Consider the following 5,909-nt stretch of genomic DNA (forward strand, 5'->3'; position numbering starts at 1 on the left):
ATATGCTTCTCTGTTGACTCAGGAGCCCCTCCAGGTGAACTGACACGTGGCTTTTTGGGAGGCTGCACCACATTCCACGCTGTGGTCAGAGGCAGCTCTGGGCTTACCCCACCCCTCCCCTCCTGCCGTCCCGTCACCTCATTATCTCGGTTATTCTTCCAGAAATAATGGAGTAGTAGGCAGCCCTGAGCACACACACCCCCTTCCCGTCTGGCGCTTTGATCTCAGCGGGCCGAATGTCTGCATCTCTTTACCCAGAGAGGAAAACCAAGATGTGTGGACATAAGGGGTTTTGTCTGGAGCCACACACAGCCGGTAAGTATCAGCAATGCTCAGAGCAGGCCTACCGGCCCCTGTACTGCTTGCTGTCTGTTTTACCCGGCTCTGCTCTTCCTCTAACTTCCTACTGCTAGAAGGAAGTTGCTTTCCATCAAATTGAGTCAAGTCTTCCCGGATTCCACCCCCCACGTCCCCCCAGACAGAGAGAGTCACGTGTCTGGCCGTCGGAAGGCTCACTGGCGGCCCCGGTGAGGGAAATTCAGCACCGAAGAGGAGCTTGGGCCGCTGCTAGCGGGGGCCCGTGGCAAAGACTCAGGGAAGTCACGCTCAAGATACTACTTTCACTCGGTAAGTATGCGCAAGCCGCCTTGGGTCTCGTCCATTTCCATCTTGCTAGCAGGGCCTGGAGTCCCTGGACACGTTGCAGAGGGGCTTCAAGGTCCCTGTGACGGGTTGGGCCAGATTGGCCACGACTTCCAGTGGCCCTGTTCCCGAGCCGAAGTCTTCTCACCTGTGGACTAGGAAGAGGAGAGCATTACAAACTTGGGCCCGAGGGGGCTTCTCCTTTGAAACTGCCATCTCACCGGAGAGAAGACAGGCCCAGAGCAGCAAAGAGGCATTTGCAGGGTCCCAGGTTGCTGGTGACGGGGTCTGGATGGGAGTCCGGAGCTCCCGGCTCTGTCGTCCTGTGTCGCTATCGCTGCTGCCCTGTGGACTTGTGTGCTTGTGCTCCTTTCCTCTCTCCCGTCCCCTAGGACATGCACACAGATGAAAGTCACGGCCTTCCGGGTCCTGGCAGGCCTGAGTTTGAGTCTTGGCTCTGCTACTCATTCGGCGACCTCAGGAGGATCACCTGACCTCTGCGGGTTAACGACAGGAGACAGTGCGCTAAGGTGCGGAGAATACAATGAAAAAGTGACTTGAAAAGGCTCAACACGAAGCCCACCGCATAGCACGCACTCAATAAACGTTGGCTGTGTCTTTTATTTCTTATTTGCTCCTCTGAGTTCTTGCGAAACCTCTCTGCAATTCCCAAAGCCTCCAATACAACTTGTTTTCCCCAAACAACAGTTCTCTTGACGTATGTGTAGACGTTGGTCCCTCTGTGAAGCGCTTCCAAACCCTCTTTTGCAGCCTTTCATCCCGTGAACCCCTGAGGAATTGTCGGCCTGCATTTAACTTCTCCAGAAGCAAGACTCTGCTGATCGCTTTCTGGTGAACACAGCAATGAACTTGTCAAGGAACCAGCCAGGAGGGAGGAGGCGAGGCAGTGGGAGCGGGGGCAGGCAGGTGTGCAGCAGGCTGGGGGGGCTGGGGCCATCCATCTTGATTCTTTTCTCCATGTCCAAGTGTAAAGGGATTTGTGTCTACAAGGCTGTCTTCGCCAACCTCAGGGAAGAAGAGAAGGCATTTAATTTGAAAATTTTTACTCTGGCCACAGGGGAAGACTCGGGGGCAATTAGGGGTATTGTAATTTCTTACTAAGGTCAAAAAGGAACTGTGGGTAAAGTCCATGAGTCACCTTCCAACACAGAAAAAAAAAAAGGCACTTTCTGACTGATTTGCTTTGGGTGAGCCTGTGTGCTCACACCCTTAATGATTTGGGTTGGGGGCCGGTGGGTGGAGCACAGGAGCACCTCCTTCCTGCCTCTGAAATGGTCACCTTTCTGGAAACCCAATAAAATTAATTCACAGCTCAGATTATTAATTCATCCTGGCGTGTGAATAATTCATCGTGGAAGGAGCTGTATCACATTTTCACAATTTGGAGCGCACGCCCTCTCCTGCTCTTGCCTTAGGAGAGACGGCTTCTCCCACCCACCTGCCCAAGTACACGAGGGACCAAGCACTCGGTCACCTACTCCTCAAGGACGTGAGAGCCCTGATCTCAGCCTGATACTCACTCTGAGCCTAGCAGCCAGAATGTATGCCGCTGCACTGACCCAAGGCGACCTGCTGAAGTCAGGAGGCTTCTTAATAACCGCGGGGACCTGCTTGCCAGGTTCGTGGCCGCACTAGGATGTAAAAGGAATCCCTGTTGTGACCAAGCGCCGCAGCCGATTACAATTTGGTCCCGCAGGAGGGCCTCGGTCGGGCTGCCTGTCAATTACACACTTCCCCGCACATCTCGAAGGCTGGATGCTCGTGGCAGGGATGTTTCTCCACCAGTCTCCTACGAGCAGGTGTCTCCATGCAGCTGCCGGGGAAGAGGCAAGAGGTGAGGCACCGCCAGTTGGCAGTCTTCAAGGAGCCAGGGTGGAAAGGTCTAAATGGGGCTGAAAGGGCGGACCTATGCCGGCCGACTCCATCTTGTTCTGTGTCCTCCACCTTGAGTGACTATGTCCCCGACATGCCCCCTTTCCGGGAAAATCGCAGAAACCTCAGACCACACCTCATCCCCTTGGGTAACCTCCCGCTCACCGGTTCAAACTTCCCGATCAAAACATGCCCAGCGACCTGCGTCACAGGACTCCGACCCTTCCCCAGCCAATCGGCTGAGGCCACAGCCATTACCTCACCAACTGCCCCTAGACCCCAATAAAACCTTTGTGCTTTTGAAACTCTCTCTCCCCAGCATCTCACCACTGCATTGGTGCAGATAGTGGATTGGGCTCGAGCTAGCTCGAATAAAGGCTCTTTTGCTTTTGCATCAGACTCGGCTCCCTGGTGGTCTTTGGGGATCACGAATTCTGGGCATAACAGGGCCAAGGAAAGGATGAGCTGGTCTGGAAGCTTCTCCTTCAAACACGAATAAGGTGCCCACACTCAGGGCACGTTCTCACTGGATCAGAGGCTGCAGGGGACCCTGGGACGCAAGTGGGAAGGCAGAGCTGCTCTTGGGAGGAATGGGGAATATGCCACCCACGGAGACACAGGCGGCAGGCAGGTTTATCTGCTGGGTTCTGGCTGGGCCTGAAATCGCACCTGGTCTGGTTGGCAAATAACGCCCGTATTTATCATCTCGCCAAGGCAGATGCTTACCCCAACTCTGTTCATTGGTCAATTGTGGTCTGATTCAAGGCCGGACCCCGTGTTCCTGGTTGGGGACCTGGAAATGACTCGGACCCAGATCTTGTGCTCTCAAGCTAGAGAAGGATACCCGATAAATCTCGGGGGTGGCAGGGCCAACAGAGAAGGCACTGGGCGAGCCAGGGGGCCAGGGGGGTGGCGCTGCAGGTGGGCCTCTCCCTCCCTGATTATCACGCCGTCCCTCCCCCCTCCCTGCGCATCAGCCGCTCTGGCCATTGGGCTCCTGCCCCAGGAACGCTGTCCAGCTGAGTCTTCCCACCACTGTGCACACGGCTGGCTTCTTATCCTCTGAGCCATCCCGGTCACCTCAACAAGCTCCTGTTTGACTTCTTTCCTTCAGAGCACCAATCACAGAGTGACTGAAACAGAGTCACGTTTTCTCTCTGCCACCAGGCTCCAGGCTCCAGGCTCCAGGACGGCAAGGATCAAGACTGATCTATGCACCTGTAGCCTGTCCCATAGCACAGTTGTTTCTTAATAATGAATGCAAGGCAGACTCCCGAGGACAGCTGATAGAGCGGCGAAACCAAGTGGCCCCAGAAGGCCTAAGGAGACAGCCCTACTCCACCTGGGAAATCTGAGACAGCTTCATGGAGGAGGTGGCATTAAAGCCTTGGGGATTCTCTGGCTGTGAATTCCAGGAGGTCGTTGCACCTCATTTAGATGTCCAAAGACTACTACTCATTAATTCACAATAGGGGGCAGAATTCTGCAGTGACCAGACTATTTATGTACTTACCTGTGTGTCAAAAAACTTGGGACACACGGCAGCATTTAGTAGCTTTGCATTTGAGCCTGAATGAGTGCATGTTTGTTGGGAGGGAGCTTGGGAAGGGGGGTAAACGGGCGCAGACTATGGCAGAGCTTGGAGCATACCTCTCTCCCTCCCTTTCACAACACTTCTTTCCAGAGATCGTAATATTTAGTCTTGCCAAATATTTGGTCAACCTCTCTTCTCGGGACAGTGCTGTTGGGGAGCAACATACGCTTGGCCTTCTGCCTTCCTCTTTTTCTAAAAAAAAATTATTTGTTTATCTTGAGAGAGAGAAAGCGCAAGTCAGGGAGGAGCAGAGAGAGGGTTGGGTGGGGGTGGGGGGAGAGAATCCCAAGCAGGCTCCACGCTGTCGGCCCAGAGCCTGACGCGGAGCTCAAACCCATGAATCATGAGATCGTGACCTGAGCTGAAGTTGGACACTTAACCAACTTCACCACCTGGCCTTCTTCTTACATATACACCTCTACACACACCCCATCACACCCCGCTTCATATCCTAGACAGCAGTGGAAGAGTGTGGCCTGAGGCTTCTGGGCCTCAGTGTGTGAATGTGAGGCTTAGCGACTTAGCAGGTGTGGCCCCTCGACCTCACAGAGAAGGGCTGGGACGTCACAGAGATCACAGAGGGTAGAGGCAAGGCTTCAGGCTTGCCTATACCCCTCTGAGGCGGGTGGTCATTGCCCTCTGGACCCCACTGCTGGCTGTTTCCTGGTGGCACCTCCCAGTACCCGTGTCACTCGTCGGGGCTGATAGCTGAGATCTGGGGGCAGAGGGCTGGCCTCGTGTCCAACCCCAGCTCTGCCATTTTCCTGGTCCTGTGAAATGTCTGAAACTGGCTGCTTCATCTATAAAATGACAATTCCTTGAATGGGTTGCCCTGACTTCCAGAAATTGGCATCAAAAAATTTATGAACTTTCCTGTCTTAGAAACTAAATGAGATGATCGAAACCGGGGGTGGGGGTGGGGAGAGTGGAGAATGGGAAAAGCATCAAAATAGGAAAACAGCCAGTTTGTCTAATTGCAAAAATAAGAGAGGTGAAACAATACTCAAAATTCAGAGTGGGGGAGGGAAAGTGACCGTTGGCATTGTATGAAAGACCTTATTAGACCAATATAAGAATTTATGTATCAACTGTCTGAACGATTTCAAAGGCAAAGGCAAAGGCAAATGCACGATTTTCTATGAAGACAGAAATGGCCAAAATTAACTTTAAAGGTGAAAATTTTATCAGAGCAACATCCTGGAAAAAAACTGGGGGAAAAGTTAATAAATTATACTTTTAAACAATTTGTATCTTTGTTTTTTTTAATTAAAAGTTATTTTAATGTTTATTTTTGAGGGAGAGAGTGAGAAGGAGGGGCAGAGAGCAAGGGAGACACAGAATCCAAAGCAGGTTCCAGACTCCGAGCTGTCAGCACAGAGCCCGAGGAGGGGCTCGAACTCACAAACTGCGAGATCATGACCTGAGCCGAAGTCAGACACTTAACCAACTGAGCCACCGGGGTGCCCCAATTTGCATTTTCGTTAAAAAAAAAAGCAACAGACTCAAATAGAAGCAAACTCCCTATATTTCTTGGTTTCCCATCTGGAGATCTAGTAAGAAGGTGATAGTTTTATAGGGGAGTAACGTTACCCCCAGGTATGCAGTTGAGGCTAAGGGAACCGAGCTGGCCAGAGTGGCCATCTCTGAAGAAATAACCCTTGGGCTGCTCCCATCCACTATAGACCACTAGCAATGGCCTGCTGGGAAGGAAGCTCCCGTCTGCTGAGTCCCCAAGATCAGGCACATTAAATAGCTTTGTATAAACGCCCAGGAGTGTCTC

General features: G+C 52.5%; 1 long non-coding RNA gene across 1 annotated transcript; it reads right to left on the bottom strand.

Moving 5' to 3' along the window:
* Positions 1 to 234: 234 nt before the first annotated feature.
* Positions 235 to 4,924, bottom strand: LOC131492888 (uncharacterized). The gene is made up of 4 exons (XR_009252331.1): positions 4,546 to 4,924; positions 3,262 to 3,745; positions 2,184 to 2,476; positions 235 to 1,668 (listed from the first exon to the last, which is right to left on the bottom strand). It is a non-coding gene; the product is annotated as an uncharacterized LOC131492888 (long non-coding RNA).
* Between the last annotated feature and the right edge of the window lie 985 nt (positions 4,925 to 5,909).

The sequence above is a fragment of the Neofelis nebulosa genome, chromosome 13 (genome assembly GCF_028018385.1).
Source record: "Neofelis nebulosa isolate mNeoNeb1 chromosome 13, mNeoNeb1.pri, whole genome shotgun sequence".
Classification (NCBI taxonomy): domain Eukaryota; kingdom Metazoa; phylum Chordata; class Mammalia; order Carnivora; family Felidae; genus Neofelis; species Neofelis nebulosa.